The following is an 11,117-nucleotide window of genomic DNA, read 5'->3' as shown; positions in this document are numbered from 1 at the left end:
TGGATCTACCTAGCTCAATGGCTCGATCGATCCGCGTATCTTGATGTGGGTGGGATTTGAGATCTACTATGATGACTACTCCTCTGCTTGTCCCTTAGCTAGTGTAAAGAAATCTGTGGTTTGTCTCTGAGATTAGCTCTCCCGTGAAGTCCTCAACAAGCTCTCTCTATGTCTGCGCAGCTCTAGTCTCTCTATGTTTGCACAGCTCTAGTAGAAACAATCCAATACATCTTTGATCTTCGTATCTCATGACTCTAGAAAATGGTCCAAAATCCTCTTTGAACAGACAGTGGAAGCGGCCTCGTATCTCATAGTATACCGAGCAGTGACATGTGTAGTGTAGTTCTGTCTCTTGCTCTAGGTGACATACATGACATATAGCCTTTGTCGATACCCCTCGAAATTGACCAGTCTCAATTTGAAGTTGATGTGAGGATGTGCGTATCTGTCTAATAGCACATTGTATCCCATGAGATGAATGTGTATCCATGTATGCAAGCGTAGTCACAAAACTGTCCTCCGTGAGTTGGAGAAGATGCTCTCTATAGAAAGCCATCTTTGTATCCAACTCCTGTGCCGACTGTATCCATGTGCTCCTGGTATCTAGCTGAATCCGATGCTGACGTATGAGTATGGTGATCTATGTCTGCGTGAGGGAGAGGGAGGGTGCATCCAAGGAGTACTGGAACAGAGGCAATCTATCCATGCTGAAACCATGCGACTTAAACCACATACCAACATGTTGTCACCCTACAGTGCTAGCTGTCGAGATGACTCCAAGGCTAGCCGAACGTATTTATCTATGGGGAGGTCCCATACATTGTGTATAAAGGATATTGATCTAGTCAATGCCTCGACCATGAGGGATGGCGCGGCTAGCTTGGCTCAGATAATCTTATGCGGCATTGAGGCTTTATCCCGAATCATCTGAGAAATCATAGAGATTAGAGGCCTCTCCATACATCTCCATCCATCCATGCATGTTGCCATATTTACCATGGTGGTCTACTGAGTGTCCCCATATTTGAACTCTGTACAACATAGCTGAAGACACTAGAGTGTCAAAAAGCCAGAGCTTGTTCGCGGTTCCTAAAACTGAATCTGCAAACACATCTTGTCCAATTCTCCCAAGGAGAGAGAGAGAAATGAAATGAAATATTATATATAACGTCTTCGAAAAGGCCAAAGTGACCTATGAGACCAGAAAGTTACAATGTGGTGGATCTGATACAAAGTTAGAGTAACAAGATGACAAAATAAAATACTAGAGAGAGAGAGAGAGAGAGAGAGAGAGAGAGAGAGAGAGAGAGAGAGAGAGAGATGTATGTATTGAAAAGTCTCGCACTAACTTAGGTAAATTGAAATAACTTATATTGGACCAATATCTATATTGCTTTATTGACTCACTTCCCGATGAAGTTACCCCCCGGAATGGTCGATAGGTCATATGATAGATCTGTTTGGGGAGCGCTCCTCCCAATCAGCCACCCTATTGGGTAAGTCTTATGACATAAGTTGTTACAACAAGCGAAGGAACATTTGGAGAAGGGTCTTATTTAGCCTAGCTCTCCCTGTGTTTGCCAATTTTACTCGCTCAGAAGAAAAACGACACATTTTGAATGGCCATCGGTTATTGGTCTTTAATGCTAGTTCTGCAAAATCGGACACTCAAGTGTTCTAAGACACTAAAGTGTCCCATTTTCTTTTTAAGTTTTTGGGTTTAATTTGTAAAGTTAGAAACTAATTCGTGTTGCTTGTAAAAGAGTGAGCTTATGAGCAAAAGAAAGATGAGGATTTCTTTCTATGTCAAAATGTGCCCTATCTAATAGATTGATCACAAAGTTTGAAATTGAAATTTTTACCAAAAATTCAAGCTGTTTTCTCAAAAAAATTATTAGAGGCTTATAACTTCTTGGAAAAGAAAACTATTTCTTAAGTTTGTAAATCCTTGATAACAGATAATTTACTAAAAAAATAAGAAAATAAAGCTTGGAAGCCTACTTTTCATACCTACTAAATATAGTAAGGGGGAAAAAGTATAATCTTCAAATTTCTAATAAAGAGAGAAATTTTATGGTTTATACTGAGTCTGCGTTGCATACATTAATTAATTAATCGACGAGATTCCCTGGCAACATTATCGGCAGAAGGAAAAGTGGTGCCTGTTGCACTTCCCACGGGGTGCACAGGTTGAGTACGTCAGCGTAGCGTCACTGCGAGACATGCCCCAAGATTTCCTGCGCACGGAACATTCCGCGGAGCCAACTCGATTGGGCTGCAGCCATGGTTCGACAGGCTGTGTATTCAGCGTCCTGGTTTTGCAGCGCTCAGAGACAGGCAATCTGCATTCAGCGTGGTGGTCTCACAACGCAGACAAGCACAGACTGCATGCTTCGCGCGATGGCAGACCTCAAGTGCCGCTCTGAAAGGGAACATGAAAACTCTCTCTCTCTCTCTCTCTCTCTCTCAGTCGGGCAATCACATCCATCATTCGCGCTCTACCCGCCAGCTTGCAGCGACATAGTCATCCTCACCTTGGCTCCGTCTGCCACCTGCACGTCCATGCACACTCCAGCTCCTCCTCACCTCGGCTTGGATGCCACTTCTTGTGCGACGGGTCCGAATCGACCCACTCCACTGCGTGCTGCTACGCCATGCTCGATTTCGCAGACAGAGAGAGACAGGGCTTCACATTGAATCGACGCAGGCTTTCTCTCTCTCTCTCTCTCTCTCTCTCTCTCTCTTGGAAAAGATCTTTAAGGTCTCTTCTTCTCTTAAAATTCTCTTCTTCTTCTCTTCTCCCTCCACGTGCCACGGATCTCAATTGTCAAAAGCCTTGACTAATGTGTCACGTGGACGTCTGCTCCCTTTTACATCCCTTCAAACAAAAGTATCTTCCTAGATTCCTACATAAAGAAATGCAAAAAAGAATAGGAAGACATACTTGGGCTTCAAAGCTTCTATCAAAGGATTGATGCAATTTTAATGCAAAGCTATGATCCAAACTGAATGTATAGGTTAATATGAGAAATGTATTATATTTTTGGCATCCAATCTTACATAAATATCATATATTAAGTTGCTTTTCAAGATTTTGTCCTGCATAATCTATCAAGAATATAAACTTGTCATCGAAAAACCATGTAAATCAGATTATAGATGCTTTATTGAAAGTTACAAAATGTTGTAAACTTATGTTAATTTTTGTAGGTTATATCTATCATGTGAATATGAAGATTTTAGTGAGTAGTTTTGAGATACATGAATATAATCTACTTATAGCTTACATAAGCAACTACAATTTTTTTGTTATTTTATTACTTGGATAGTGTTCATGTTTATATAACATAAAACAAGGTCCAACGTCAGGGTTAGTGTCCTTACATATGGCTGGTGGAGCAGTATCATGCATGTCGTTCTAGAATTACAATAATTGTGTAACTCAAAGTCTACTACAGAGTCAGATATGTTGCAGCAGCCATCCCAGAGGCATGCAAGAATCAAATTGGCTTAATCGACTAGTAACAGATTGGGAATCAAAAGAAGAAGATCTGTGTTATAATGCTGTATGTCAAGTGCTGTACAATTGGCTCGCAATCGCAGTTTATCACTCAAAGACAAAGCATGTGGATGTGAAGTATCATTTCATAAGGGAAATGCTCGAGGATAAGCAACTTGAGCTTGTCAAAGTTCACACCACAGAAAATCCTGTTGATCTACTTACAAAAGGACTTCCCTCAGAGAGCTTTGCGCATTTTCGCAAGCAGTTAGGTGTAGGGTAGTACATCACTTCTCTACATCTCTTGTATATTAGCTTGTATAGTAGCTTCTCTCACACTTAAAGTACCACATTGGACTTTAAGTGGGAGGTTGTTGGGGTATAAAGCCCAATGTGGTCGCCCAGGTAAGTGGGCGGGCCGCCAGGTATGTACACATATTCTTTTGTAAAAACCTAATAAGAACTCACTATGCTCTACACATTACAGTAGAGTGAGTTCACCATATCGTCGTGCTCTTCTTCTCGCACTCTCTCTCGCGTCGCACTTCCGCTCGTACTCCTTCAATCGGTGTAGCAATTCACTGAATATTTTCATCATACAACGTTGGAACGTTGCTGGAGCATTGCAAAGACCAAATGGCATGACCAGATACATGAATGCACCCCATTTAGTAATATAAGTGGTTTTACTCCGATCTTCAGGAGCAATTTTTAGATGATTATAACCATTATAGCCATCCATGAAGCTATACATATCATGGCCTGCGATCTCATCAAATAGCATGTATGTAAATGGTAATGGAAAAGGATCCTTGATTGTTTGAGCATTCAGCTTTCGATAATCCACACAAACCCTGAGCTTTCCATTTTTCTTGGGCACAACCACAATTGGAAATAACCAGTCATTCACTACTGGCTACCTCAATGATGAATCCAAACTTCAGAAGGTTGTTGATTTCTTCTTTGACCTTCTTGGCATAATTTGGATTCATTCTGTACCGTTGTAGATGCACTGGTCTGGCATTTGGCTTCAGAGGTATTCTATGTTGACAGACCTTTGGATCTACACCTTTTAGATCGGTATGTTCCCATGCAAACACATCTTTGTATGTTTGGAACATGTGTCGAGGTTTTCGTTTCATTTTTGGGTTCAAATGCTTGTTTACCTTGATCAGTCGAGGATTTTCCTCAGAACCCAGATTCCACTCTTCAATTTCTTGATCATTTGGAAGCAACGAGTTAGGCCCACCTCCCTTCCTTTTGGTTGACTCCTCATCATAATTCCAGGATGGTCCTTGTAGTTCTGAATTGTCATTCTAGATTTTAGAAACTTCTTCAGAATGCATCTCTTCAGTGGCTGCCTGTGTACTAGATCCTGACAAGTCTTCTTTGAAGTCAACTAGGTTCCCTGGCCATCCACTTAGCTGAACATGTCTTTCTCTAGGATTCAGTTCAGTGAACTGATCTGGAAATTGCTTCCTTTGCTTTTCAGCATGGTGCTTGTTAGATAATACCACATTCAGATCTATCTCTGCCAATGAAAAAATATTCATTGCTGCCAACATTTTCTCAATTTTCTTTACCCCATATTTTTGACAAAGCTCCTCTGGTCGCAATGCCTTTCTCTAGTTTCTAGTGTTGTTTGTTTTGACTTGAATTCTTCTACTAGAACCCTATATTGTCAAAGTTTGATTGGCGTAGTCATGAATAGCGTGTGCCGTTTTTGCAGCCATGGGCGTCCCAATAACATCCCATATGCGCCTTGCACATCCAAAACTAAGAAACTGGTCTGGAATTTTTCTTTGCCTACCCTTATCTGCATATTTTTGATCATCCCTGTTGCTTGTACAACTTTGTGATCGGCCATCCGAATCTTGAATTGTGCTGGCTTCAAGTTTGTGATTCCCATCCTTTACTGAAGGTGTGCCCCCACGATGTTGACACCTGCCCCTCCATCCAATATGACACCGGAGAGTGGTTCCCATTGTTTTTTGACTTTATAGTCTACCTGGATCACTAACACTTCATCATCCTTGATGGCTGCAAGGTCAACTACTGTAGCGTCGGCTTCAGTTTTCCTTCGTTGTTTGATGAATTTTGCTGCTTCAGGCAAAGTTTTTCTAATGTCTTCTAATTCAACTGTCAGTTTCTGAATTCTCTCACAAATCTTTACATGTATTTCTTCTCTCTCTTGATCAAAGTTATCCTTATAACTTGAAGAAACTGAACCATCTGTAGAGTGCCAATCCTTTGTTCTGATGTCATCTTTCCCTTCTGCACTATTTACTATTCCAATTAGATCTGATTTGACATTTTCTAGATCCTCCGCCAGTCCATGAATTGCAGCCAACATGGTCTCAGAAAGTCCAGATCCTAACTCATCTGACTGTCCTTTCTCAAAAAATTGGGCTGGTATCCTCTGAATGACTTGAGCCTCAAAACTTTTTGGCTGCTCTGGTAGTTTCTTGGCTAAATCTACAGTGATCTTTGCCGCCAGTTCTTTCTGCTCCTGCCATTCATCGACTACCTTCTCTTTGACCTTTGCCTTCCATACCTCTCTCTGCTGAGTCCATTTGCTAGTTTTAGCACTGACTGGTTTTGCCTGCTTCTCTTGGATTTCCTCAATGACTGCCCCTTTACTGTGTGTAACTGCTCTCATTGGAACTAGCTCTGGGACTTTTGCCTCAGTAGCCACAGTAGTGGGCGTCTCTGGACACTGAGTTACAAAGTGCCCATACTTACCACAAGTATAACAATTCAGGCTTCGGTTTTGAAAATTACCACGACTCCGACCTCAGCCAATATCTCCCTCGTATTTATCGCGCCCAGTACCAGTACTTATTAACTATGCAGAAGGTTTACAAGATTTCTCTTCTTGGGGTACACTGGTTATTTCTACTCTGGCTCGTACAACATTAGTAAATGCTACTACTGACAGATCCTTCACTTCTTGAAGTGATGAATGGGAATGCCACAATTATTCCATAAATGACCATATGCTTTGCAATAGGTACATTGTGGACATTCATTGGAAACATGATCTTTACTTTTGCACCTTCACAGGTTTCCATTCTTCTAACTGGGTCTGATCTGGCTCATTTCAGCAATCTGCCGGGCCATTTCATCAATCTTTCTGGACCAAGACCCCTTCTTGACCTCCTTGCTTTTCTCATCTGAGCCCCTGTCAGAGCTGCTGGAAGTTGCACTAGAATCAAAATTCTCAGAAGAAGAGTTGCTACTACTAGACCTCCTCTTCTTGTGGCTTCTCTCCTTTTTAGCTTGTTGTTCGAGTTTCAAAGCTCTCTCCACCAAATCATTGAATTTCTTTGCTGGTGTAGGTACCTCTTGTTCCCTGAGCTTCTTACTACGAAACCCATTTAGAAACCATGCGTGTAGCCTCTTTTTCGATGGTGGCTCCTGCAATTGCCTGGTTAACTCCTTGATCTTTTCTACATAACTCCTCATTGACAACTTCCCTTGTCTAATCTTATCTAGCTCGCAGAGGATGTCCTCATCACCCCTATTATCTGAATACTCCAATCTAAAAGCTTTAAGTAATTTGTTGTATGTTCTGAATTGGTAGGCTGGGTAATGGTAGTACCATTTCCTTGCTGTATCTTTGAATGTCTGAGGAAAATATTCCCCCTAGTCATCTTCATCAATATTCTTCAACTTAGCATACTGTTCAAAAGCTTGAATATGAACATCTGGGTCATCTTTCTTTCCTCCTTTGAACACTAGAGAAGAAATTTTTAATGAAGGAGTATAATCATGCCGGACAACATCATCCCTGTTTTTTCGCCCTTGGAAGTCTGACGTCGACGAGAAGACTTTTTGTAATGATCTGTATCAGCTTCCTAATCAACTTCTTCATTAGTCTCAGTCGCTGTCTCTTCTCTCGATTTTCTACTAGAACTGTGATGACTGCCCTTACTGCCTTTGGCCCCTTTTGACTTATATGTTGTTAGTAGCAAGCTAACACGGATACCATTTTTCGGAGTTCTCTTTGTAAAACACTTATTAATTTGATAAATCGGGAATATTGTAACTCCTATTTTTTTTGATAAAATCTGTAATTAAAGAGCCGGAGCTACAAGCTTCCAAATTGTATCAACCTCTCATTTTCCAGCTTTGGTAGAACTCTAGATTGTTAGTTTTGACCACCCAAAAACCTTGGCTAAGGTATAAAAGCCAAATTTTTGTAAGTTTTGGATAAGAAATACACAGTGTGAGCTAACGCCGCTCACTCATCTCCTTCTCGCGTTTCCAACTCCCTCCCCGGTTGTCACATTGCAATCGTGTTTGTTGCATTGCAACCGCAGGTAAAAGCTCTACGCATTGACATAGCAGTTCACAGTATTTTGTAGCTTTTGGCATCGTTGACCCGCAGCCTAATTTCATCATATCTAGGAATTTACACTTTCAAATAAAAAACTAAGCATAGGTGGGGTATTGGGGCATCATTGCTAAACATTTAGATGCATTCTGGGCCGAAAATGACTAGGTCAAAAATCCACTACTGTTAATAATCGCAATTTTGAAACTTGACCTAAAGTGGGGTTTGAGACCATAAGCATGTGCGCTTAGGTCTTATAAACATGTCCTAGAAGTTTCATTACGTTTGAATGTCATTTGATGCTATAACGGATGTGATTTGTTTGCCGATGAGCAATTGGCTTTTGTTGATTTCAGTCACTTGAGTGTAGCTTGAGTTAGATGCGAGTTGTTAGTTGTTTTTTGAGAGATTGACAAACTCTTGTAGCCTCTATGCACTAGTTGAGTCAGCTTTATCCCATGGATTGACAATTTAATCGTGGTTCTCACTAATACTGCAATAAGATAGGATAGTGAGGTTAGACATGCGTCCCCCATTTGGCGCCGCTGCCAGGGATCGAAGAGACTTAAACTAGAAAAAAACACTAGCGTCTTGTGAAGTTATCCTTTAACTTACTCTAGGTTCGCCTAGAGTTCAAAACGTTCTTTTAGAAACCGCATAGCTTAAGATTGTCGTCTTTTGTTGTGTAGAGGTAGCTTGGAAGTAATCGTACTTCCTGAGTCCCTTTAGGATTGTAGGATGGTAGAGATAGATAAGGATTTTGATAATGATTGGTAGACAAGACAAGTCTTAAGATCAATGCTCAGAAAAACATAAAAGACAAGAAAACGAGTGTTTGTAAACACTTTCTACAACCCCATTGCATGAGAATCTAAGAGTAGGGTAAGTAGGATCCGAGGTAGATTTCAGAACATTGCTCTCTTTGAAAGAATCAAGTGTGAATTTTTATTGGAAGTTGCATAATTTCAGGTCTACGGCTAGAAATAGGTCAAAAAGACTCAAAACCACTCAATCCGACTGGAGAGTAAGCTTAAAAGTTGTCTGAACCAGTTCGTAAGCTCAAAGAGACTTCGAGGTAAAAACTTCAAAGAATTGGACAAAACTCAAATTATTTACTTTTTCTTGACATTGTAGGCCAAATTAAGTATTTACTTCATTCATAGGCTTAAAATAGCTCATGTAAAGACTGTCTTTGAAAAAATTGCAAAAAAGTGTTCATTTCAAGCCTGAAGTTAATAATCGCGATTATTAAATTTCTGCTATAAATTCACCAAGGTTCATACCATTGACTCATTGCGTGTACAAACAACTTTTGTAAAGGCCCAAGAGATTTGGATCACCAAACTGGCAAAAAACTGGGTAAAAACTAAAGTTTGTTCTGATTTTTTGAATCTTGAGTGTAACTTTGGAAAACATTTGTCCAAACTTGTTGAAAATTGATTCATAGGCTTATATTGATGTGATAAACATGTGTACATGCTCAGTTGACCAAAAAGATGCAAAAACTTGTCAATTGTAAATAATCGCGATTATTTACATCTGCCCCATTTTTCAACTTTTTTGACCAAGTTAACATACCACTAGTTTTACCATGTTGTAATAAGCCCACAAACCAAATTTTGTAAGATTTGGATCACTAGATTGAAAATTGTAACCAAATTTGCAAAGTTAGTCTGCAGACGGATAATTGGTGACCATTTAATAAAAAATTGTCCAAACTTGATGAAACTTGGCTAGTGACCTTAACTTGACGTGCTTAACAGATCCGTGTCAAAGTTGGGGCAAAAAGTTGCAAAAATATAGCTGGAGTAAATAATCGTGATTATTTACATCTGCTTCAAAACTTAATAATTTTGCACATTTGAGTATACCATAAGGTCAAGCATATCAAGTAGACCTCACAGAGTCAATTTTGGTGAAATTTGGATCCCAAAAGTGAGACCTAAGCCAAATTCTCGAAATCAGAGTCCGCGAACACAAAACAATTGATAAACTTGATCATATTTTGTCCAAACTTGTTGAAACTTGTCCAGGGACTTTAAGAAGTTTTATACTTGCAAAACCAATCCAAAAAGTGCCAAAAATTGACAAAAGTAAATAATCGTGATTATTTACTAATGCTATCCAGAGATATCAATTTTGACTTTTGAACTTATACAATGTGAGACCAACATAACATAAAGCCATCGGGAAAATTTGGATTCAATTGGATCAAAATTGGTGCATGTTCACTCAGTTTCCAGGTTGCAGATTAAACCTTTGATTTTTGTTAAAGTTGACTCTGAAAGTCAAATTTTGAATCCCATAGCTCGATTTGGAGTGATACACATAGACCAATCACGAGAGTCAGCAAAAACTCTATTGTCTTTATAGAAGAATAGCTAACTTGATCAAATTTGCACAGGAATCAAATTGCAAATGAGGAATCAGTGGCTTGACAGAAAGTTGCAATCGAATCAAGTGGAAATTGACGACAAGTCAATCCAAAGGTGAGTACTCTATCCAGGGCTTCATAAGTCTATATGAACCTTAGATCTGGTCGTGTACTAGGAAATCAGGACATACTTGGAGAAACATCCAGTAGAGTATCCACCGAAGAAAGCGTGAATCAAGGCAATTCCTTGCACACAATTCGTGAAGAAGTCTTAGACACTTTTTCAGACTCAACATTTGAACTGTCTTCTTACTCGACTCACTCAAAAACCGGAATGACAATGCGCTATAAGCATATACTCTCTTTTTACAAGACTCGAAATAGGACCAACTGCCAGGTTTCGAAACCTGGTTTGAAGGACTCAAAACAGGACCAACTGCCAGGAGATCGGGAGTTGAACCAAATAGATGCGTCAGATCAGCTAACTTTCAGAAATGGGTCAGAAAATACAATGGATCAGGGGATCCATACGACCACTTAGCAAGCTTTAAGCAAGTGCTAAGAGCAGAACGTATATTCGATTTCCATACTCAATTCGAGGTGCTTGGAATGACATTAGAAGGAAAAGCATTGACATGGTTCCAAAATATTCCACCAAGGTCAATCATGGACTTGAACACATTAGCTCAAGGATTTGTAGCTGCTTGTTCCAAAACAAGGATCAAACATAATACAGTAGCTCAAATCTACAACTTTAAATAGAAACATGGTGAGTCTGTTAGGGATTGTGCGACTCGAATGAAACAATACATTGCTAGATGCCCAGAGCTAGAGATACCTGCAGAAGAACGACTAGTGTCATTGTTTCTAGAGGGACTGCTAAACAAAGAACTCCATGCTATACTCTA

Source organism: Adiantum capillus-veneris, chromosome 23, assembly GCF_014529385.1.
Source record: "Adiantum capillus-veneris isolate H3 chromosome 23, ASM1452938v2, whole genome shotgun sequence".
Classification (NCBI taxonomy): domain Eukaryota; kingdom Viridiplantae; phylum Streptophyta; class Polypodiopsida; order Polypodiales; family Pteridaceae; genus Adiantum; species Adiantum capillus-veneris.
This window is presented reverse-complemented; position numbering follows the sequence as displayed.